Source organism: Lissotriton vulgaris, unplaced genomic scaffold (assembly GCF_964263255.1).
Source record: "Lissotriton vulgaris unplaced genomic scaffold, aLisVul1.2 SCAFFOLD_281, whole genome shotgun sequence".
Classification (NCBI taxonomy): domain Eukaryota; kingdom Metazoa; phylum Chordata; class Amphibia; order Caudata; family Salamandridae; genus Lissotriton; species Lissotriton vulgaris.
In genome coordinates this window covers 521,382-548,024 of record NW_028248540.1, presented here as the reverse complement: position 1 = coordinate 548,024, position 26,643 = coordinate 521,382, and positions in this window count along the sequence as shown.

The following is a 26,643-nucleotide window of genomic DNA, read 5'->3' as shown; positions in this document are numbered from 1 at the left end:
TTTTAGTGCATCCCTATCACTTAACCTATAGAGAACTCCAGAATGGTAAGATCAACCACTCCTTCAAACAAATGTATAAGTCTCAAATATTGTCCTAGGTCCTTTCATCTCACCACCTTAGTCTTCAGCTGGGCATCCTGTCCACATTGCTCCATTTTCTATACCATGATATAAGTATCCTATTGCGTACTAGGCAACTGATTGGCCCTCATGTCAGATGACACCCTGCTGTAGCTTTGTAATGTAATGGCACCACTTGACCAATCACCCTGGGTGACGATGACACCGGAGGACCAGACATCAGCAATTACACACTAGGTAACTATCTGTGAATATGACTGCACAGCAAGTAGGAGGTGTAAGGGGGAAGTACAGTGCGCCATTGAAAGTATTGGGCTCCTATTTAAACAGGGCTAGAGTTAGAAGAAGCAACTGATTGGCCCTCATGTCAGATGACATTCTGCTGTAGCTTTGTGATGTAATGGCACCACTTGACCAATCGCCCTGGGTGACGATTACACCGGAGGACCAGACGTCACCAATTACACACCAGGTAATTATCTGGGAATATGACTGCACAGCAAGTAGGAGGTGTTGTGGGAAAGTACTCTGCGCCATGGAAAGCATTGGGCTCCTATTCAAAGAGGGCTAGAGTTAGAAGAACACAGTTTCTAAATAGCAGTCCATCTGGAGTATCAGAGTCCCACTCACAGAGAGCAGGGAAACAGGTTAAATAGCTTCCCTCCATCTGAATGTAAGTCATTTGCTCTAACCTAAGACAGCTCATTCCAGCCTGAAGGATGGTAATTAACTCAAGGGACATATTGCCTGCACAAGTATCTAAAGAAGATTTTCTCAGACACTTAGACAGACAAAGTCTTTGATAAACTATCAGGATGGCCATTGCGTCATCCATATTGCTACCGTCTTAGAAGATTATATTTATGCGGAAGACCCCACTAAAAGGCACTGAGAGCTATCAGATGGTATGAACTTTTTATTAATGGCAAAATGATTAATTGAGATTTTGACTTACCATATATATTGATCGAGGCATGGAGAAGGCTGAGGAATGAGCTTTCTTTTTTTTTTTTCATCTCAGCAAGCAGAGAAATATTCCTCTGCAACACTGCCTCTGCTGGCCATTCAGTATAATCTGCAGATGGAAAAGTCCACTGTTAGTCTTTTTTTAGAACTTGAATATTTCCAAACCAAATGCAACACTACCAAAACATGATTTTTATAAAGGGTCAATTAGCACTATGGCATGTCTCATATTGTGAAAATCCAAAACTCACTAAAAATTATAATCTTAATTTAGATTTCAACCTAGCAGACTTCTTTCAATCCTATGCCTCATTTGCTGATACTCTCTACACAACCCTATCACCTATATGAGGACTTAGATAGAAAGCTCTCTTTGGCAGCCAAGAGATAGAGTACCCTTCTCACAGGAATTATTTCAGGTTATGGTACACCATAGCAATTGAGTGATCTGATACGTTAAGGGAGGAAGGTTTATGCTACGGTTTGTGGGAATAATAAAAACAACAGATTTTAACATCTTCATTTTAGTGCATCCCTATCACTTAACCTATAGAGAACTCCAGAATGGTAAGATCAACCACTCCTTCAAACAAATGTATAAGTCTCATATATTGTCCTAGGTCCTTTCATCTCACCACCTTAGTCTTCAGCTGGGCATCCTGTCCACATTGCTCCATTTTCTATACCATGATATAAGTATCCTATTGCGTACTAGGCAACTGATTGGCCCTCATGTCAGATGACACCCTGCTGTAGCTTTGTAATGTAATGGCACCACTTGACCAATCACCCTGGGTGACGATTACACCGGAGGACCAGACATCAGCAATTACACACTAGGTAACTATCTGTGAATATGACTGCACAGCAAGTAGGAGGTGTAAGGGGGAAGTACAGTGCGCCATTGAAAGTATTGGGCTCCTATTTAAACAGGGCTAGAGTTAGAAGAAGCAACTGATTGGCCCTCATGTCAGATGACATTCTGCTGTAGCTTTGTGATGTAATGGCACCACTTGACCAATCGCCCTGGGTGACGATTACACCGGAGGACCAGACGTCACCAATTACACACCAGGTAATTATCTGGGAATATGACTGCACAGCAAGTAGGAGGTGTTGTGGGAAAGTACTCTGCGCCATGGAAAGCATTGGGCTCCTATTCAAAGAGGGCTAGAGTTAGAAGAACACAGTTTCTAAATAGCAGTCCATCTGGAGTATCAGAGTCCCACTCACAGAGAGCAGGGAAACAGGTTAAATAGCTTCCCTCCATCTGAATGCAAGTCATTTGCTCTAACCTAAGACAGCTCATTCCAGCCTGAAGGATGGTAATTAACTCAAGGGACATATTGCCTGCACAAGTATCTAAAGAAGATTTTCTCAGACACTTAGACAGACAAAGTCTTTGATAAACTATCAGGATGGCCATTGCGTCATCCATATTGCTACCGTCCTAGAAGATTATATTTATGCGGAAGACCCCACTAAAAGGCACTGAGAGCTATCAGATGCTATGAACTTTTTATTAATGGCAAAATGATTAATTGAGATTTTGACTTACCATATATATTGATCGAGGCATGGAGAAGGCTGAGGAATGAGCTTTCTTTTTTTTTTTTCATCTCAGCAAGCAGAGAAATATTCCTCTGCAACACTGCCTCTGCTGGCCATTCAGTATAATCTGCAGATGGAAAAGTCCACTGTTAGTCTTTTTTTAGAACTTGAATATTTCCAAACCAAATGCAACACTTCCAAAAAATGATTTTTATAAAGGGTCAATTAGCACTATGGCATGTCTCATATTGTGAAAATCCAAAACTCACTAAAAATTATAATCTTAATTTAGATTTCAACCTAGCAGACTTCTTTCAATCCTATGCCTCATTTGCTGATACTCTCTACACAACCCTATCACCTATATGAGGACTTAGATAGAAAGCTCTCTTTGGCAGCCAAGAGATAGAGTACCCTTCTCACAGGAATTATTTCAGGTTATGGTACACCATAGCAATTGAGTGATCTGATACGTTAAGGGAGGAAGGTTTATGCTACGGTTTGTGGGAATAATAAAAACAACAGATTTTAACATCTTCATTTTAGTGCATCCCTATCACTTAACCTATAGAGAACTCCAGAATGGTAAGATCAACCACTCCTTCAAACAAATGAATAAGTCTCAAATATTGTCCTAGGTCCTTTCATCTCACCACCTTAGTCTTCAGCTGGGCATCCTGTCCACATTGCTCCATTTTCTATACCATGATATAAGTATCCTATTGCGTACTAGGCAACTGATTGGCCCTCATGTCAGATAACACCCTGCTGTAGCTTTGTAATGTAATGGCACCACTTGACCAATCACCCTGGGTGACGATGACACCGGAGGACCAGACATCAGCAATTACACACTAGGTAACTATCTGTGAATATGACTGCACAGCAAGTAGGAGGTGTAAGGGGGAAGTACAGTGCGCCATTGAAAGTATTGGGCTCCTATTTAAAGAGGGCTAGAGTTAGAAGAAGCAACTGATTGGCCCTCATGTCAGATGACATTCTGCTGTAGCTTTGTGATGTAATGGCACCACTTGACCAATCGCCCTGGGTGACGATTACACCGGAGGACCAGACGTCACCAATTACACACCAGGTAATTATCTGGGAATATGACTGCACAGCAAGTAGGAGGTGTTGTGGGAAAGTACTCTGCGCCATGGAAAGCATTGGGCTCCTATTCAAAGAGGGCTAGAGTTAGAAGAACACAGTTTCTAAATAGCAGTCCATCTGGAGTATCAGAGTCCCACTCACAGAGAGCAGGGAAACAGGTTAAATAGCTTCCCTCCATCTGAATGTAAGTCATTTGCTCTAACCTAAGACAGCTCATTCCAGCCTGAAGGATGGTAATTAACTCAAGGGACATATTGCCTGCACAAGTATCTAAAGAAGATTTTCTCAGACACTTAGACAGACAAAGTCTTTGATAAACTATCAGGATGGCCATTGCGTCATCCATATTGCTACCGTCTTAGAAGATTATATTTATGCGGAAGACCCCACTAAAAGGCACTGAGAGCTATCAGATGGTATGAACTTTTTATTAATGGCAAAATGATTAATTGAGATTTTGACTTACCATATATATTGATCGAGGCATGGAGAAGGCTGAGGAATGAGCTTTCTTTTTTTTTTTTCATCTCAGCAAGCAGAGAAATATTCCTCTGCAACACTGCCTCTGCTGGCCATTCAGTATAATCTGCAGATGGAAAAGTCCACTGTTAGTCTTTTTTTAGAACTTGAATATTTCCAAACCAAATGCAACACTTCCAAAAAATGATTTTTATAAAGGGTCAATTAGCACTATGGCATGTCTCATATTGTAAAAATCCAAAACTCACTAAAAATTATAATCTTAATTTAGATTTCAACCTAGCAGACTTCTTTCAATCCTATGCCTCATTTGCTGATACTCTCTACACAACCCTATCACCTATATGAGGACTTAGATAGAAAGCTCTCTTTGGCAGCCAAGAGATAGAGTACCCTTCTCACAGGAATTATTTCAGGTTATGGTACACCATAGCAATTGAGTGATCTGATACGTTAAGGGAGGAAGGTTTATGCTACGGTTTGTGGGAATAATAAAAACAACAGATTTTAACATCTTCATTTTAGTGCATCCCTATCACTTAACCTATAGAGAACTCCAGAATGGTAAGATCAACCACTCCTTCAAACAAATGTATAAGTCTCAAATATTGTCCTAGGTCCTTTCATCTCACCACCTTAGTCTTCAGCTGGGCATCCTGTCCACATTGCTCCATTTTCTATACCATGATATAAGTATCCTATTGCGTACTAGGCAACTGATTGGCCCTCATGTCAGATGACACCCTGCTGTAGCTTTGTAATGTAATGGCACCACTTGACCAATCACCCTGGGTGACGATTACACCGGAGGACCAGACATCAGCAATTACACACTAGGTAACTATCTGTGAATATGACTGCACAGCAAGTAGGAGGTGTAAGGGGGAAGTACAGTGCGCCATTGAAAGTATTGGGCTCCTATTTAAACAGGGCTAGAGTTAGAAGAAGCAACTGATTGGCCCTCATGTCAGATGACATTCTGCTGTAGCTTTGTGATGTAATGGCACCACTTGACCAATCGCCCTGGGTGACGATTACACCGGAGGACCAGACGTCACCAATTACACACCAGGTAATTATCTGGGAATATGACTGCACAGCAAGTAGGAGGTGTTGTGGGAAAGTACTCTGCGCCATGGAAAGCATTGGGCTCCTATTCAAAGAGGGCTAGAGTTAGAAGAACACAGTTTCTAAATAGCAGTCCATCTGGAGTATCAGAGTCCCACTCACAGAGAGCAGGGAAACAGGTTAAATAGCTTCCCTCCATCTGAATGTAAGTCATTTGCTCTAACCTAAGACAGCTCATTCCAGCCTGAAGGATGGTAATTAACTCAAGGGACATATTGCCTGCACAAGTATCTAAAGAAGATTTTCTCAGACACTTAGACAGACAAAGTCTTTGATAAACTATCAGGATGGCCATTGCGTCATCCATATTGCTACCGTCTTAGAAGATTATATTTATGCGGAAGACCCCACTAAAAGGCACTGAGAGCTATCAGATGGTATGAACTTTTTATTAATGGCAAAATGATTAATTGAGATTTTGACTTACCATATATATTGATCGAGGCATGGAGAAGGCTGAGGAATGAGCTTTCTTTTTTTTTTTCATCTCAGCAAGCAGAGAAATATTCCTCTGCAACACTGCCTCTGCTGGCCATTCAGTATAATCTGCAGATGGAAAAGTCCACTGTTAGTCTTTTTTTAGAACTTGAATATTTCCAAACCAAATGCAACACTTCCAAAAAATGATTTTTATAAAGGGTCAATTAGCACTATGGCATGTCTCATATTGTGAAAATCCAAAACTCACTAAAAATTATAATCTTAATTTAGATTTCAACCTAGCAGACTTCTTTCAATCCTCTGCCTCATTTGCGGATACTCTCTACACAACCCTATCACCTATATGAGGACTTAGATAGAAAGCTCTCTTTGGCAGCCAAGAGATAGAGTACCCTTCTCACAGGAATTATTTCAGGTTATGGTACACCATAGCAATTCAGTGATCTGATACGTTAAGGGAGGAAGGTTTATGCTACGGTTTGTGGGAATAATAAAAACAACAGATTCTAACATCTTCATTTTAGTGCATCCCTATCACTTAACCTATAGAGAACTCCAGAATGGTAAGATCAACCACTCCTTCAAACAAATGTATAAGTCTCAAATATTGTCCTAGGTCCTTTCATCTCACCACCTTAGTCTTCAGCTGGGCATCCTGTCCACATTGCTCCATTTTCTATACCATGATATAAGTATCCTATTGCGTACTAGGCAACTGATTGGCCCTCATGTCAGATAACACCCTGCTGTAGCTTTGTAATGTAATGGCACCACTTGACCAATCACCCTGGGTGACGATTACACCGGAGGACCAGACATCAGCAATTACAAACTAGGTAACTATCTGTGAATATGACTGCACAGCAAGTAGGAGGTGTAAGGGGGAAGTACAGTGCGCCATTGAAAGTATTGGGCTCCTATTTAAACAGGGCTAGAGTTAGAAGAAGCAACTGATTGGCCCTCATGGCAGATGACATTCTGCTGTAGCTTTGTGATGTAATGGCACCACTTGACCAATCGCCCTGGGTGACGATTACACCGGAGGACCAGACGTCACCAATTACACACCAGGTAATTGTCTGGGAATATGACTGCACAGCAAGTAGGAGGTGTTGTGGGAAAGTACTCTGCACCATGGAAAGCATTGGGCTCCTATTCAAAGAGGGCTAGAGTTAGAAGAACACAGTTTCTAAATAGCAGTCCATCTGGAGTATCAGAGTCCCACTCACAGAGAGCAGGGAAACAGGTTAAATAGCTTCCCTCCATCTGAATGTAAGTCATTTGCTCTAACCTAAGACAGCTCATTCCAGCCTGAAGGATGGTAATTAACTCAAGGGACATATTGCCTGCACAAGTATCTAAAGAAGATTTTCTCAGACACTTAGACAGACAAAGTCTTTGATAAACTATCAGGATGGCCATTGCGTCATCCATATTGCTACCGTCCTAGAAGATTATATTTATGCGGAAGACCCCACTAAAAGGCACTGAGAGCTATCAGATGCTATGAACTTTTTATTAATGGCAAAATGATTAATTGAGATTTTGACTTACCATATATATTGATCGAGGCATGGAGAAGGCTGAGGAATGAGCTTTCTTTTTTTTTTTTCATCTCAGCAAGCAGAGAAATATTCCTCTGCAACACTGCCTCTGCTGGCCATTCAGTATAATCTGCAGATGGAAAAGTCCACTGTTAGTCTTTTTTTAGAACTTGAATATTTCCAAACCAAATGCAACACTTCCAAAAAATGATTTTTATAAAGGGTCAATTAGCACTATGGCATGTCTCATATTGTGAAAATCCAAAACTCACTAAAAATTATAATCTTAATTTAGATTTCAACCTAGCAGACTTCTTTCAATCCTATGCCTCATTTGCTGATACTCTCTACACAACCCTATCACCTATATGAGGACTTAGATAGAAAGCTCTCTTTGGCAGCCAAGAGATAGAGTACCCTTCTCACAGGAATTATTTCAGGTTATGGTACACCATAGCAATTGAGTGATCTGATACGTTAAGGGAGGAAGGTTTATGCTACGGTTTGTGGGAATAATAAAAACAACAGATTTTAACATCTTCATTTTAGTGCATCCCTATCACTTAACCTATAGAGAACTCCAGAATGGTAAGATCAACCACTCCTTCAAACAAATGAATAAGTCTCAAATATTGTCCTAGGTCCTTTCATCTCACCACCTTAGTCTTCAGCTGGGCATCCTGTCCACATTGCTCCATTTTCTATACCATGATATAAGTATCCTATTGCGTACTAGGCAACTGATTGGCCCTCATGTCAGATAACACCCTGCTGTAGCTTTGTAATGTAATGGCACCACTTGACCAATCACCCTGGGTGACGATGACACCGGAGGACCAGACATCAGCAATTACACACTAGGTAACTATCTGTGAATATGACTGCACAGCAAGTAGGAGGTGTAAGGGGGAAGTACAGTGCGCCATTGAAAGTATTGGGCTCCTATTTAAAGAGGGCTAGAGTTAGAAGAAGCAACTGATTGGCCCTCATGTCAGATGACATTCTGCTGTAGCTTTGTGATGTAATGGCACCACTTGACCAATCGCCCTGGGTGACGATTACACCGGAGGACCAGACGTCACCAATTACACACCAGGTAATTATCTGGGAATATGACTGCACAGCAAGTAGGAGGTGTTGTGGGAAAGTACTCTGCGCCATGGAAAGCATTGGGCTCCTATTCAAAGAGGGCTAGAGTTAGAAGAACACAGTTTCTAAATAGCAGTCCATCTGGAGTATCAGAGTCCCACTCACAGAGAGCAGGGAAACAGGTTAAATAGCTTCCCTCCATCTGAATGTAAGTCATTTGCTCTAACCTAAGACAGCTCATTCCAGCCTGAAGGATGGTAATTAACTCAAGGGACATATTGCCTGCACAAGTATCTAAAGAAGATTTTCTCAGACACTTAGACAGACAAAGTCTTTGATAAACTATCAGGATGGCCATTGCGTCATCCATATTGCTACCGTCTTAGAAGATTATATTTATGCGGAAGACCCCACTAAAAGGCACTGAGAGCTATCAGATGGTATGAACTTTTTATTAATGGCAAAATGATTAATTGAGATTTTGACTTACCATATATATTGATCGAGGCATGGAGAAGGCTGAGGAATGAGCTTTCTTTTTTTTTTTCATCTCAGCAAGCAGAGAAATATTCCTCTGCAACACTGCCTCTGCTGGCCATTCAGTATAATCTGCAGATGGAAAAGTCCACTGTTAGTCTTTTTTTAGAACTTGAATATTTCCAAACCAAATGCAACACTTCCAAAAAATGATTTTTATAAAGGGTCAATTAGCACTATGGCATGTCTCATATTGTGAAAATCCAAAACTCACTAAAAATTATAATCTTAATTTAGATTTCAACCTAGCAGACTTCTTTCAATCCTATGCCTCATTTGCTGATACTCTCTACACAACCCTATCACCTATATGAGGACTTAGATAGAAAGCTCTCTTTGGCAGCCAAGAGATAGAGTACCCTTCTCACAGGAATTATTTCAGGTTATGGTACACCATAGCAATTGAGTGATCTGATACGTTAAGGGAGGAAGGTTTATGCTACGGTTTGTGGGAATAATAAAAACAACAGATTTTAACATCTTCATTTTAGTGCATCCCTATCACTTAACCTATAGAGAACTCCAGAATGGTAAGATCAACCACTCCTTCAAACAAATGAATAAGTCTCAAATATTGTCCTAGGTCCTTTCATCTCACCACCTTAGTCTTCAGCTGGGCATCCTGTCCACATTGCTCCATTTTCTATACCATGATATAAGTATCCTATTGCGTACTAGGCAACTGATTGGCCCTCATGTCAGATAACACCCTGCTGTAGCTTTGTAATGTAATGGCACCACTTGACCAATCACCCTGGGTGACGATGACACCGGAGGACCAGACATCAGCAATTACACACTAGGTAACTATCTGTGAATATGACTGCACAGCAAGTAGGAGGTGTAAGGGGGAAGTACAGTGCGCCATTGAAAGTATTGGGCTCCTATTTAAAGAGGGCTAGAGTTAGAAGAAGCAACTGATTGGCCCTCATGTCAGATGACATTCTGCTGTAGCTTTGTGATGTAATGGCACCACTTGACCAATCGCCCTGGGTGACGATTACACCGGAGGACCAGACGTCACCAATTACACACCAGGTAATTATCTGGGAATATGACTGCACAGCAAGTAGGAGGTGTTGTGGGAAAGTACTCTGCGCCATGGAAAGCATTGGGCTCCTATTCAAAGAGGGCTAGAGTTAGAAGAACACAGTTTCTAAATAGCAGTCCATCTGGAGTATCAGAGTCCCACTCACAGAGAGCAGGGAAACAGGTTAAATAGCTTCCCTCCATCTGAATGTAAGTCATTTGCTCTAACCTAAGACAGCTCATTCCAGCCTGAAGGATGGTAATTAACTCAAGGGACATATTGCCTGCACAAGTATCTAAAGAAGATTTTCTCAGACACTTAGACAGACAAAGTCTTTGATAAACTATCAGGATGGCCATTGCGTCATCCATATTGCTACCGTCTTAGAAGATTATATTTATGCGGAAGACCCCACTAAAAGGCACTGAGAGCTATCAGATGGTATGAACTTTTTATTAATGGCAAAATGATTAATTGAGATTTTGACTTACCATATATATTGATCGAGGCATGGAGAAGGCTGAGGAATGAGCTTTCTTTTTTTTTTTTCATCTCAGCAAGCAGAGAAATATTCCTCTGCAACACTGCCTCTGCTGGCCATTCAGTATAATCTGCAGATGGAAAAGTCCACTGTTAGTCTTTTTTTAGAACTTGAATATTTCCAAACCAAATGCAACACTTCCAAAAAATGATTTTTATAAAGGGTCAATTAGCACTATGGCATGTCTCATATTGTGAAAATCCAAAACTCACTAAAAATTATAATCTTAATTTAGATTTCAACCTAGCAGACTTCTTTCAATCCTATGCCTCATTTGCTGATACTCTCTACACAACCCTATCACCTATATGAGGACTTAGATAGAAAGCTCTCTTTGGCAGCCAAGAGATAGAGTACCCTTCTCACAGGAATTATTTCAGGTTATGGTACACCATAGCAATTGAGTGATCTGATACGTTAAGGGAGGAAGGTTTATGCTACGGTTTGTGGGAATAATAAAAACAACAGATTTTAACATCTTCATTTTAGTGCATCCCTATCACTTAACCTATAGAGAACTCCAGAATGGTAAGATCAACCACTCCTTCAAACAAATGTATAAGTCTCAAATATTGTCCTAGGTCCTTTCATCTCACCACCTTAGTCTTCAGCTGGGCATCCTGTCCACATTGCTCCATTTTCTATACCATGATATAAGTATCCTATTGCGTACTAGGCAACTGATTGGCCCTCATGTCAGATGACACCCTGCTGTAGCTTTGTAATGTAATGGCACCACTTGACCAATCACCCTGGGTGACGATTACACCGGAGGACCAGACATCAGCAATTACACACTAGGTAACTATCTGTGAATATGACTGCACAGCAAGTAGGAGGTGTAAGGGGGAAGTACAGTGCGCCATTGAAAGTATTGGGCTCCTATTTAAACAGGGCTAGAGTTAGAAGAAGCAACTGATTGGCCCTCATGTCAGATGACATTCTGCTGTAGCTTTGTGATGTAATGGCACCACTTGACCAATCGCCCTGGGTGACGATTACACCGGAGGACCAGACGTCACCAATTACACACCAGGTAATTATCTGGGAATATGACTGCACAGCAAGTAGGAGGTGTTGTGGGAAAGTACTCTGCGCCATGGAAAGCATTGGGCTCCTATTCAAAGAGGGCTAGAGTTAGAAGAACACAGTTTCTAAATAGCAGTCCATCTGGAGTATCAGAGTCCCACTCACAGAGAGCAGGGAAACAGGTTAAATAGCTTCCCTCCATCTGAATGTAAGTCATTTGCTCTAACCTAAGACAGCTCATTCCAGCCTGAAGGATGGTAATTAACTCAAGGGACATATTGCCTGCACAAGTATCTAAAGAAGATTTTCTCAGACACTTAGACAGACAAAGTCTTTGATAAACTATCAGGATGGCCATTGCGTCATCCATATTGCTACCGTCTTAGAAGATTATATTTATGCGGAAGACCCCACTAAAAGGCACTGAGAGCTATCAGATGGTATGAACTTTTTATTAATGGCAAAATGATTAATTGAGATTTTGACTTACCATATATATTGATCGAGGCATGGAGAAGGCTGAGGAATGAGCTTTCTTTTTTTTTTTCATCTCAGCAAGCAGAGAAATATTCCTCTGCAACACTGCCTCTGCTGGCCATTCAGTATAATCTGCAGATGGAAAAGTCCACTGTTAGTCTTTTTTTAGAACTTGAATATTTCCAAACCAAATGCAACACTTCCAAAAAATGATTTTTATAAAGGGTCAATTAGCACTATGGCATGTCTCATATTGTGAAAATCCAAAACTCACTAAAAATTATAATCTTAATTTAGATTTCAACCTAGCAGACTTCTTTCAATCCTCTGCCTCATTTGCGGATACTCTCTACACAACCCTATCACCTATATGAGGACTTAGATAGAAAGCTCTCTTTGGCAGCCAAGAGATAGAGTACCCTTCTCACAGGAATTATTTCAGGTTATGGTACACCATAGCAATTCAGTGATCTGATACGTTAAGGGAGGAAGGTTTATGCTACGGTTTGTGGGAATAATAAAAACAACAGATTCTAACATCTTCATTTTAGTGCATCCCTATCACTTAACCTATAGAGAACTCCAGAATGGTAAGATCAACCACTCCTTCAAACAAATGTATAAGTCTCAAATATTGTCCTAGGTCCTTTCATCTCACCACCTTAGTCTTCAGCTGGGCATCCTGTCCACATTGCTCCATTTTCTATACCATGATATAAGTATCCTATTGCGTACTAGGCAACTGATTGGCCCTCATGTCAGATGACACCCTGCTGTAGCTTTGTAATGTAATGGCACCACTTGACCAATCACCCTGGGTTACGATTACACCGGAGGACCAGACATCAGCAATTACACACTAGGTAACTATCTGTGAATATGACTGCACAGCAAGTAGGAGGTGTAAGGGGGAAGTACAGTGCGCCATTGAAAGTATTGGGCTCCTATTTAAAGAGGGCTAGAGTTAGAAGAAGCAACTGATTGGCCCTCATGTCAGATGACATTCTGCTGTAGCTTTGTGATGTAATGGCACCACTTGACCAATCGCCCTGGGTGACGATTACACCGGAGGACCAGACGTCACCAATTACACACCAGGTAATTATCTGGGAATATGACTGCACAGCAAGTAGGAGGTGTTGTGGGAAAGTACTCTGCGCCATGGAAAGCATTGGGCTCCTATTCAAAGAGGGCTAGAGTTAGAAGAACACAGTTTCTAAATAGCAGTCCATCTGGAGTATCAGAGTCCCACTCACAGAGAGCAGGGAAACAGGTTAAATAGCTTCCCTCCATCTGAATGTAAGTCATTTGCTCTAACCTAAGACAGCTCATTCCAGCCTGAAGGATGGTAATTAACTCAAGGGACATATTGCCTGCACAAGTATCTAAAGAAGATTTTCTCAGACACTTAGACAGACAAAGTCTTTGATAAACTATCAGGATGGCCATTGCGTCATCCATATTGCTACCGTCTTAGAAGATTATATTTATGCGGAAGACCCCACTAAAAGGCACTGAGAGCTATCAGATGGTATGAACTTTTTATTAATGGCAAAATGATTAATTGAGATTTTGACTTACCATATATATTGATCGAGGCATGGAGAAGGCTGAGGAATGAGCTTTCTTTTTTTTTTTCATCTCAGCAAGCAGAGAAATATTCCTCTGCAACACTGCCTCTGCTGGCCATTCAGTATAATCTGCAGATGGAAAAATCCACTGTTAGTCTTTTTTTAGAACTTGAATATTTCCAAACCAAATGCAACACTTCCAAAAAATGATTTTTATAAAGGGTCAATTAGCACTATGGCATGTCTCATATTGTGAAAATCCAAAACTCACTAAAAATTATAATCTTAATTTAGATTTCAACCTAGCAGACTTCTTTCAATCCTATGCCTCATTTGCTGATACTCTCTACACAACCCTATCACCTATATGAGGACTTAGATAGAAAGCTCTCTTTGGCAGCCAAGAGATAGAGTACCCTTCTCACAGGAATTATTTCAGGTTATGGTACACCATAGCAATTGAGTGATCTGATACGTTAAGGGAGGAAGGTTTATGCTACGGTTTGTGGGAATAATAAAAACAACAGATTTTAACATCTTCATTTTAGTGCATCCCTATCACTTAACCTATAGAGAACTCCAGAATGGTAAGATCAACCACTCCTTCAAACAAATGTATAAGTCTCAAATATTGTCCTAGGTCCTTTCATCTCACCACCTTAGTCTTCAGCTGGGCATCCTGTCCACATTGCTCCATTTTCTATACCATGATATAAGTATCCTATTGCGTACTAGGCAACTGATTGGCCCTCATGTCAGATGACACCCTGCTGTAGCTTTGTAATGTAATGGCACCACTTGACCAATCACCCTGGGTGACGATGACACCGGAGGACCAGACATCAGCAATTACACACTAGGTAACTATCTGTGAATATGACTGCACAGCAAGTAGGAGGTGTAAGGGGGAAGTACAGTGCGCCATTGAAAGTATTGGGCTCCTATTTAAACAGGGCTAGAGTTAGAAGAAGCAACTGATTGGCCCTCATGTCAGATGACATTCTGCTGTAGCTTTGTGATGTAATGGCACCACTTGACCAATCGCCCTGGGTGACGATTACACCGGAGGACCAGACGTCACCAATTACACACCAGGTAATTATCTGGGAATATGACTGCACAGCAAGTAGGAGGTGTTGTGGGAAAGTACTCTGCGCCATGGAAAGCATTGGGCTCCTATTCAAAGAGGGCTAGAGTTAGAAGAACACAGTTTCTAAATAGCAGTCCATCTGGAGTATCAGAGTCCCACTCACAGAGAGCAGGGAAACAGGTTAAATAGCTTCCCTCCATCTGAATGTAAGTCATTTGCTCTAACCTAAGACAGCTCATTCCAGCCTGAAGGATGGTAATTAACTCAAGGGACATATTGCCTGCACAAGTATCTAAAGAAGATTTTCTCAGACACTTAGACAGACAAAGTCTTTGATAAACTATCAGGATGGCCATTGCGTCATCCATATTGCTACCGTCTTAGAAGATTATATTTATGCGGAAGACCCCACTAAAAGGCACTGAGAGCTATCAGATGGTATGAACTTTTTATTAATGGCAAAATGATTAATTGAGATTTTGACTTACCATATATATTGATCGAGGCATGGAGAAGGCTGAGGAATGAGCTTTCTTTTTTTTTTTTCATCTCAGCAAGCAGAGAAATATTCCTCTGCAACACTGCCTCTGCTGGCCATTCAGTATAATCTGCAGATGGAAAAGTCCACTGTTAGTCTTTTTTTAGAACTTGAATATTTCCAAACCAAATGCAACACTACCAAAACATGATTTTTATAAAGGGTCAATTAGCACTATGGCATGTCTCATATTGTGAAAATCCAAAACTCACTAAAAATTATAATCTTAATTTAGATTTCAACCTAGCAGACTTCTTTCAATCCTATGCCTCATTTGCTGATACTCTCTACACAACCCTATCACCTATATGAGGACTTAGATAGAAAGCTCTCTTTGGCAGCCAAGAGATAGAGTACCCTTCTCACAGGAATTATTTCAGGTTATGGTACACCATAGCAATTGAGTGATCTGATACGTTAAGGGAGGAAGGTTTATGCTACGGTTTGTGGGAATAATAAAAACAACAGATTTTAACATCTTCATTTTAGTGCATCCCTATCACTTAACCTATAGAGAACTCCAGAATGGTAAGATCAACCACTCCTTCAAACAAATGTATAAGTCTCAAATATTGTCCTAGGTCCTTTCATCTCACCACCTTAGTCTTCAGCTGGGCATCCTGTCCACATTGCTCCATTTTCTATACCATGATATAAGTATCCTATTGCGTACTAGGCAACTGATTGGCCCTCATGTCAGATGACACCCTGCTGTAGCTTTGTAATGTAATGGCACCACTTGACCAATCACCCTGGGTGACGATTACACCGGAGGACCAGACATCAGCAATTACACACTAGGTAACTATCTGTGAATATGACTGCACAGCAAGTAGGAGGTGTAAGGGGGAAGTACAGTGCGCCATTGAAAGTATTGGGCTCCTATTTAAACAGGGCTAGAGTTAGAAGAAGCAACTGATTGGCCCTCATGTCAGATGACATTCTGCTGTAGCTTTGTGATGTAATGGCACCACTTGACCAATCGCCCTGGGTGACGATTACACCGGAGGACCAGACGTCACCAATTACACACCAGGTAATTATCTGGGAATATGACTGCACAGCAAGTAGGAGGTGTTGTGGGAAAGTACTCTGCGCCATGGAAAGCATTGGGCTCCTATTCAAAGAGGGCTAGAGTTAGAAGAACACAGTTTCTAAATAGCAGTCCATCTGGAGTATCAGAGTCCCACTCACAGAGAGCAGGGAAACAGGTTAAATAGCTTCCCTCCATCTGAATGTAAGTCATTTGCTCTAACCTAAGACAGCTCATTCCAGCCTGAAGGATGGTAATTAACTCAAGGGACATATTGCCTGCACAAGTATCTAAAGAAGATTTTCTCAGACACTTAGACAGACAAAGTCTTTGATAAACTATCAGGATGGCCATTGCGTCATCCATATTGCTACCGTCCTAGAAGATTATATTTATGCGGAAGACCCCACTAAAAGGCACTGAGAGCTATCAGATGCTATGAACTTTTTATTAATGGCAAAATGATTAATTGAGATTTTGACTTACCATATATATTGATCGAGGCATGGAGAAGGCTGAGGAATGAGCTTTCTTTTTTTTTTTTCATCTCAGCAAGCAGAGAAATATTCCTCTGCAACACTGCCTCTGCTGGCCATTCAGTATAATCTGCAGATGGAAAAGTCCACTGTTAGTCTTTTTTTAGAACTTGAATATTTCCAAACCAAATGCAACACTTCCAAAAAATGATTTTTATAAAGGGTCAATTAGCACTATGGCATGTCTCATATTGTGAAAATCCAAAACTCACTAAAAATTATAATCTTAATTTAGATTTCAACCTAGCAGACTTCTTTCAATCCTATGCCTCATTTGCTGATACTCTCTACACAACCCTATCACCTATATGAGGACTTAGATAGAAAGCTCTCTTTGGCAGCCAAGAGATAGAGTACCCTTCTCACAGGAATTATTTCAGGTTATGGTACACCATAGCAATTGAGTGATCTGATACGTTAAGGGAGGAAGGTTTATGCTACGGTTTGTGGGAATAATAAAAACAACAGATTTTAACATCTTCATTTTAGTGCATCCCTATCACTTAACCTATAGAGAACTCCAGAATGGTAAGATCAACCACTCCTTCAAACAAATGAATAAGTCTCAAATATTGTCCTAGGTCCTTTCATCTCACCACCTTAGTCTTCAGCTGGGCATCCTGTCCACATTGCTCCATTTTCTATACCATGATATAAGTATCCTATTGCGTACTAGGCAACTGATTGGCCCTCATGTCAGATAACACCCTGCTGTAGCTTTGTAATGTAATGGCACCACTTGACCAATCACCCTGGGTGACGATGACACCGGAGGACCAGACATCAGCAATTACACACTAGGTAACTATCTGTGAATATGACTGCACAGCAAGTAGGAGGTGTAAGGGGGAAGTACAGTGCGCCATTGAAAGTATTGGGCTCCTATTTAAAGAGGGCTAGAGTTAGAAGAAGCAACTGATTGGCCCTCATGTCAGATGACATTCTGCTGTAGCTTTGTGATGTAATGGCACCACTTGACCAATCGCCCTGGGTGACGATTACACCGGAGGACCAGACGTCACCAATTACACACCAGGTAATTATCTGGGAATATGACTGCACAGCAAGTAGGAGGTGTTGTGGGAAAGTACTCTGCGCCATGGAAAGCATTGGGCTCCTATTCAAAGAGGGCTAGAGTTAGAAGAACACAGTTTCTAAATAGCAGTCCATCTGGAGTATCAGAGTCCCACTCACAGAGAGCAGGGAAACAGGTTAAATAGCTTCCCTCCATCTGAATGTAAGTCATTTGCTCTAACCTAAGACAGCTCATTCCAGCCTGAAGGATGGTAATTAACTCAAGGGACATATTGCCTGCACAAGTATCTAAAGAAGATTTTCTCAGACACTTAGACAGACAAAGTCTTTGATAAACTATCAGGATGGCCATTGCGTCATCCATATTGCTACCGTCTTAGAAGATTATATTTATGCGGAAGACCCCACTAAAAGGCACTGAGAGCTATCAGATGGTATGAACTTTTTATTAATGGCAAAATGATTAATTGAGATTTTGACTTACCATATATATTGATCGAGGCATGGAGAAGGCTGAGGAATGAGCTTTCTTTTTTTTTTTCATCTCAGCAAGCAGAGAAATATTCCTCTGCAACACTGCCTCTGCTGGCCATTCAGTATAATCTGCAGATGGAAAAGTCCACTGTTAGTCTTTTTTTAGAACTTGAATATTTCCAAACCAAATGCAACACTTCCAAAAAATGATTTTTATAAAGGGTCAATTAGCACTATGGCATGTCTCATATTGTGAAAATCCAAAACTCACTAAAAATTATAATCTTAATTTAGATTTCAACCTAGCAGACTTCTTTCAATCCTATGCCTCATTTGCTGATACTCTCTACACAACCCTATCACCTATATGAGGACTTAGATAGAAAGCTCTCTTTGGCAGCCAAGAGATAGAGTACCCTTCTCACAGGAATTATTTCAGGTTATGGTACACCATAGCAATTGAGTGATCTGATACGTTAAGGGAGGAAGGTTTATGCTACGGTTTGTGGGAATAATAAAAACAACAGATTTTAACATCTTCATTTTAGTGCATCCCTATCACTTAACCTATAGAGAACTCCAGAATGGTAAGATCAACCACTCCTTCAAACAAATGAATAAGTCTCAAATATTGTCCTAGGTCCTTTCATCTCACCACCTTAGTCTTCAGCTGGGCATCCTGTCCACATTGCTCCATTTTCTATACCATGATATAAGTATCCTATTGCGTACTAGGCAACTGATTGGCCCTCATGTCAGATAACACCCTGCTGTAGCTTTGTAATGTAATGGCACCACTTGACCAATCACCCTGGGTGACGATGACACCGGAGGACCAGACATCAGCAATTACACACTAGGTAACTATCTGTGAATATGACTGCACAGCAAGTAGGAGGTGTAAGGGGGAAGTACAGTGCGCCATTGAAAGTATTGGGCTCCTATTTAAAGAGGGCTAGAGTTAGAAGAAGCAACTGATTGGCCCTCATGTCAGATGACATTCTGCTGTAGCTTTGTGATGTAATGGCACCACTTGACCAATCGCCCTGGGTGATGATTACACCGGAGGACCAGACGTCACCAATTACACACCAGGTAATTATCTGGGAATATGACTGCACAGCAAGTAGGAGGTGTTGTGGGAAAGTACTCTGCGCCATGGAAAGCATTGGGCTCCTATTCAAAGAGGGCTAGAGTTAGAAGAACACAGTTTCTAAATAGCAGTCCATCTGGAGTATCAGAGTCCCACTCACAGAGAGCAGGGAAACAGGTTAAATAGCTTCCCTCCATCTGAATGTAAGTCATTTGCTCTAACCTAAGACAGCTCATTCCAGCCTGAAGGATGGTAATTAACTCAAGGGACATATTGCCTGCACAAGTATCTAAAGAAGATTTTCTCAGACACTTAGACAGACAAAGTCTTTGATAAACTATCAGGATGGCCATTGCGTCATCCATATTGCTACCGTCTTAGAAGATTATATTTATGCGGAAGACCCCACTAAAAGGCACTGAGAGCTATCAGATGGTATGAACTTTTTATTAATGGCAAAATGATTAATTGAGATTTTGACTTACCATATATATTGATCGAGGCATGGAGAAGGCTGAGGAATGAGCTTTCTTTTTTTTTTTTCATCTCAGCAAGCAGAGAAATATTCCTCTGCAACACTGCCTCTGCTGGCCATTCAGTATAATCTGCAGATGGAAAAGTCCACTGTTAGTCTTTTTTTAGAACTTGAATATTTCCAAACCAAATGCAACACTTCCAAAAAATGATTTTTATAAAGGGTCAATTAGCACTATGGCATGTCTCATATTGTGAAAATCCAAAACTCACTAAAAATTATAATCTTAATTTAGATTTCAACCTAGCAGACTTCTTTCAATCCTATGCCTCATTTGCTGATACTCTCTACACAACCCTATCACCTATATGAGGACTTAGATAGAAAGCTCTCTTTGGCAGCCAAGAGATAGAGTACCCTTCTCACAGGAATTATTTCAGGTTATGGTACACCATAGCAATTGAGTGATCTGATACGTTAAGGGAGGAAGGTTTATGCTACGGTTTGTGGGAATAATAAAAACAACAGATTTTAACATCTTCATTTTAGTGCATCCCTATCACTTAACCTATAGAGAACTCCAGAATGGTAAGATCAACCACTCCTTCAAACAAATGTATAAGTCTCAAATATTGTCCTAGGTCCTTTCATCTCACCACCTTAGTCTTCAGCTGGGCATCCTGTCCACATTGCTCCATTTTCTATACCATGATATAAGTATCCTATTGCGTACTAGGCAACTGATTGGCCCTCATGTCAGATAACACCCTGCTGTAGCTTTGTAATGTAATGGCACCACTTGACCAATCACCCTGGGTGACGATGACACCGGAGGACCAGACATCAGCAATTACACACTAGGTAACTATCTGTGAATATGACTGCACAGCAAGTAGGAGGTGTAAGGGGGAAGTACAGTGCGCCATTGAAAGTATTGGGCTCCTATTTAAAGAGGGCTAGAGTTAGAAGAAGCAACTGATTGGCCCTCATGTCAGATGACATTCTGCTGTAGCTTTGTGATGTAATGGCACCACTTGACCAATCGCCCTGGGTGACGATTACACCGGAGGACCAGACGTCACCAATTACACACCAGGTAATTATCTGGGAATATGACTGCACAGCAAGTAGGAGGTGTTGTGGGAAAGTACTCTGCGCCATGGAAAGCATTGGGCTCCTATTCAAAGAGGGCTAGAGTTAGAAGAACACAGTTTCTAAATAGCAGTCCATCTGGAGTATCAGAGTCCCACTCACAGAGAGCAGGGAAACAGGTTAAATAGCTTCCCTCCATCTGAATGTAAGTCATTTGCTCTAACCTAAGACAGCTCATTCCAGCCTGAAGGATGGTAATTAACTCAAGGGACATATTGCCTGCACAAGTATCTAAAGAAGATTTTCTCAGACACTTAGACAGACAAAGTCTTTGATAAACTATCAGGATGGCCATTGCGTCATCCATATTGCTACCGTCTTAGAAGATTATATTTATGCGGAAGACCCCACTAAAAGGCACTGAGAGCTATCAGATGGTATGAACTTTTTATTAATGGCAAAATGATTAATTGAGATTTTGACTTACCATATATATTGATCGAGGCATGGAGAAGGCTGAGGAATGAGCTTTCTTTTTTTTTTTCATCTCAGCAAGCAGAGAAATATTCCTCTGCAACACTGCCTCTGCTGGCCATTCAGTATAATCTGCAGATGGAAAAGTCCACTGTTAGTCTTTTTTTAGAACTTGAATATTTCCAAACCAAATGCAACACTTCCAAAAAATGATTTTTATAAAGGGTCAATTAGCACTATGGCATGTCTCATATTGTGAAAATCCAAAACTCACTAAAAATTATAATCTTAATTTAGATTTCAACCTAGCAGACTTCTTTCAATCCTATGCCTCATTTGCTGATACTCTCTACACAACCCTATCACCTATATGAGGACTTAGATAGAAAGCTCTCTTTGGCAGCCAAGAGATAGAGTACCCTTCTCACAGGAATTATTTCAGGTTATGGTACACCATAGCAATTGAGTGATCTGATACGTTAAGGGAGGAAGGTTTATGCTACGGTTTGTGGGAATAATAAAAACAACAGATTTTAACATCTTCATTTTAGTGCATCCCTATCACTTAACCTATAGAGAACTCCAGAATGGTAAGATCAACCACTCCTTCAAACAAATGAATAAGTCTCAAATATTGTCCTAGGTCCTTTCATCTCACCACCTTAGTCTTCAGCTGGGCATCCTGTCCACATTGCTCCATTTTCTATACCATGATATAAGTATCCTATTGCGTACTAGGCAACTGATTGGCCCTCATGTCAGATAACACCCTGCTGTAGCTTTGTAATGTAATGGCACCACTTGACCAATCACCCTGGGTGACGATGACACCGGAGGACCAGACATCAGCAATTACACACTAGGTAACTATCTGTGAATATGACTGCACAGCAAGTAGGAGGTGTAAGGGGGAAGTACAGTGCGCCATTGAAAGTATTGGGCTCCTATTTAAAGAGGGCTAGAGTTAGAAGAAGCAACTGATTGGCCCTCATGTCAGATGACATTCTGCTGTAGCTTTGTGATGTAATGGCACCACTTGACCAATCGCCCTGGGTGATGATTACACCGGAGGACCAGACGTCACCAATTACACACCAGGTAATTATCTGGGAATATGACTGCACAGCAAGTAGGAGGTGTTGTGGGAAAGTACTCTGCACCATGGAAAGCATTGGGCTCCTATTCAAAGAGGGCTAGAGTTAGAAGAACACAGTTTCTAAATAGCAGTCCATCTGGAGTATCAGAGTCCCACTCACAGAGAGCAGGGAAACAGGTTAAATAGCTTCCCTCCATCTGAATGTAAGTCATTTGCTCTAACCTAAGACAGCTCATTCCAGCCTGAAGGATGGTAATTAACTCAAGGGACATATTGCCTGCACAAGTATCTAAAGAAGATTTTCTCAGACACTTAGACAGACAAAGTCTTTGATAAACTATCAGGATGGCCATTGCGTCATCCATATTGCTACCGTCTTAGAAGATTATATTTATGCGGAAGACCCCACTAAAAGGCACTGAGAGCTATCAGATGGTATGAACTTTTTATTAATGGCAAAATGATTAATTGAGATTTTGACTTACCATATATATTGATCGAGGCATGGAGAAGGCTGAGGAATGAGCTTTCTTTTTTTTTTTTCATCTCAGCAAGCAGAGAAATATTCCTCTGCAACACTGCCTCTGCTGGCCATTCAGTATAATCTGCAGATGGAAAAGTCCACTGTTAGTCTTTTTTTAGAACTTGAATATTTCCAAACCAAATGCAACACTTCCAAAAAATGATTTTTATAAAGGGTCAATTAGCACTATGGCATGTCTCATATTGTGAAAATCCAAAACTCACTAAAAATTATAATCTTAATTTAGATTTCAACCTAGCAGACTTCTTTCAATCCTATGCCTCATTTGCTGATACTCTCTACACAACCCTATCACCTATATGAGGACTTAGATAGAAAGCTCTCTTTGGCAGCCAAGAGATAGAGTACCCTTCTCACAGGAATTATTTCAGGTTATGGTACACCATAGCAATTGAGTGATCTGATACGTTAAGGGAGGAAGGTTTATGCTACGGTTTGTGGGAATAATAAAAACAACAGATTTTAACATCTTCATTTTAGTGCATCCCTATCACTTAACCTATAGAGAACTCCAGAATGGTAAGATCAACCACTCCTTCAAACAAATGAATAAGTCTCAAATATTGTCCTAGGTCCTTTCATCTCACCACCTTAGTCTTCAGCTGGGCATCCTGTCCACATTGCTCCATTTTCTATACCATGATATAAGTATCCTATTGCGTACTAGGCAACTGATTGGCCCTCATGTCAGATAACACCCTGCTGTAGCTTTGTAATGTAATGGCACCACTTGACCAATCACCCTGGGTGACGATGACACCGGAGGACCAGACATCAGCAATTACACACTAGGTAACTATCTGTGAATATGACTGCACAGCAAGTAGGAGGTGTAAGGGGGAAGTACAGTGCGCCATTGAAAGTATTGGGCTCCTATTTAAAGAGGGCTAGAGTTAGAAGAAGCAACTGATTGGCCCTCATGTCAGATGACATTCTGCTGTAGCTTTGTGATGTAATGGCACCACTTGACCAATCGCCCTGGGTGATGATTACACCGGAGGACCAGACGTCACCAATTACACACCAGGTAATTATCTGGGAATATGACTGCACAGCAAGTAGGAGGTGTTGTGGGAAAGTACTCTGCGCCATGGAAAGCATTGGGCTCCTATTCAAAGAGGGCTAGAGTTAGAAGAACACAGTTTCTAAATAGCAGTCCATCTGGAGTATCAGAGTCCCACTCACAGAGAGCAGGGAAACAGGTTAAATAGCTTCCCTCCATCTGAATGTAAGTCATTTGCTCTAACCTAAGACAGCTCATTCCAGCCTGAAGGATGGTAATTAACTCAAGGGACATATTGCCTGCACAAGTATCTAAAGAAGATTTTCTCAGACACTTAGACAGACAAAGTCTTTGATAAACTATCAGGAGGGCCATTGCGTCATCCATATTGCTACCGTCTTAGAAGATTATATTTATGCGGAAGACCCCACTAAAAGGCACTGAGAGCTATCAGATGGTATGAACTTTTTATTAATGGCAAAATGATTAATTGAGATTTTGACTTACCATATATATTGATCGAGGCATGGAGAAGGCTGAGGAATGAGCTTTCTTTTTTTTTTTTCATCTCAGCAAGCAGAGAAATATTCCTCTGCAACACTGCCTCTGCTGGCCATTCAGTATAATCTGCAGATGGAAAAGTCCACTGTTAGTCTTTTTTTAGAACTTGAATATTTCCAAACCAAATGCAACACTTCCAAAAAATGATTTTTATAAAGGGTCAATTAGCACTATGGCATGTCTCATATTGTGAAAATCCAAAACTCACTAAAAATTATAATCTTAATTTAGATTTCAACCTAGCAGACTTCTTTCAATCCTATGCCTCATTTGCTGATACTCTCTACACAACCCTATCACCTATATGAGGACTTAGATAGAAAGCTCTCTTTGGCAGCCAAGAGATAGAGTACCCTTCTCACAGGAATTATTTCAGGTTATGGTACACCATAGCAATTGAGTGATCTGATACGTTAAGGGAGGAAGGTTTATGCTACGGTTTGTGGGAATAATAAAAACAACAGATTTTAACATCTTCATTTTAGTGCATCCCTATCACTTAACCTATAGAGAACTCCAGAATGGTAAGATCAACCACTCCTTCAAACAAATGTATAAGTCTCAAATATTGTCCTAGGTCCTTTCATCTCACCACCTTAGTCTTCAGCTGGGCATCCTGTCCACATTGCTCCATTTTCTATACCATGATATAAGTATCCTATTGCGTACTAGGCAACTGATTGGCCCTCATGTCAGATGACACCCTGCTGTAGCTTTGTAATGTAATGGCACCACTTGACCAATCACCCTGGGTGACGATTACACCGGAGGACCAGACATCAGCAATTACACACTAGGTAACTATCTGTGAATATGACTGCACAGCAAGTAGGAGGTGTAAGGGGGAAGTACAGTGCGCCATTGAAAGTATTGGGCTCCTATTTAAACAGGGCTAGAGTTAGAAGAAGCAACTGATTGGCCCTCATGTCAGATGACATTCTGCTGTAGCTTTGTGATGTAATGGCACCACTTGACCAATCGCCCTGGGTGACGATTACACCGGAGGACCAGACGTCACCAATTACACACCAGGTAATTATCTGGGAATATGACTGCACAGCAAGTAGGAGGTGTTGTGGGAAAGTACTCTGCGCCATGGAAAGCATTGGGCTCCTATTCAAAGAGGGCTAGAGTTAGAAGAACACAGTTTCTAAATAGCAGTCCATCTGGAGTATCAGAGTCCCACTCACAGAGAGCAGGGAAACAGGTTAAATAGCTTCCCTCCATCTGAATGTAAGTCATTTGCTCTAACCTAAGACAGCTCATTCCAGCCTGAAGGATGGTAATTAACTCAAGGGACATATTGCCTGCACAAGTATCTAAAGAAGATTTTCTCAGACACTTAGACAGACAAAGTCTTTGATAAACTATCAGGATGGCCATTGCGTCATCCATATTGCTACCGTCTTAGAAGATTATATTTATGCGGAAGACCCCACTAAAAGGCACTGAGAGCTATCAGATGGTATGAACTTTTTATTAATGGCAAAATGATTAATTGAGATTTTGACTTACCATATATATTGATCGAGGCATGGAGAAGGCTGAGGAATGAGCTTTCTTTTTTTTTTTCATCTCAGCAAGCAGAGAAATATTCCTCTGCAACACTGCCTCTGCTGGCCATTCAGTATAATCTGCAGATGGAAAAGTCCACTGTTAGTCTTTTTTTAGAACTTGAATATTTCCAAACCAAATGCAACACTTCCAAAAAATGATTTTTATAAAGGGTCAATTAGCACTATGGCATGTCTCATATTGTGAAAATCCAAAACTCACTAAAAATTATAATCTTAATTTAGATTTCAACCTAGCAGACTTCTTTCAATCCTCTGCCTCATTTGCGGATACTCTCTACACAACCCTATCACCTATATGAGGACTTAGATAGAAAGCTCTCTTTGGCAGCCAAGAGATAGAGTACCCTTCTCACAGGAATTATTTCAGGTTATGGTACACCATAGCAATTCAGTGATCTGATACGTTAAGGGAGGAAGGTTTATGCTACGGTTTGTGGGAATAATAAA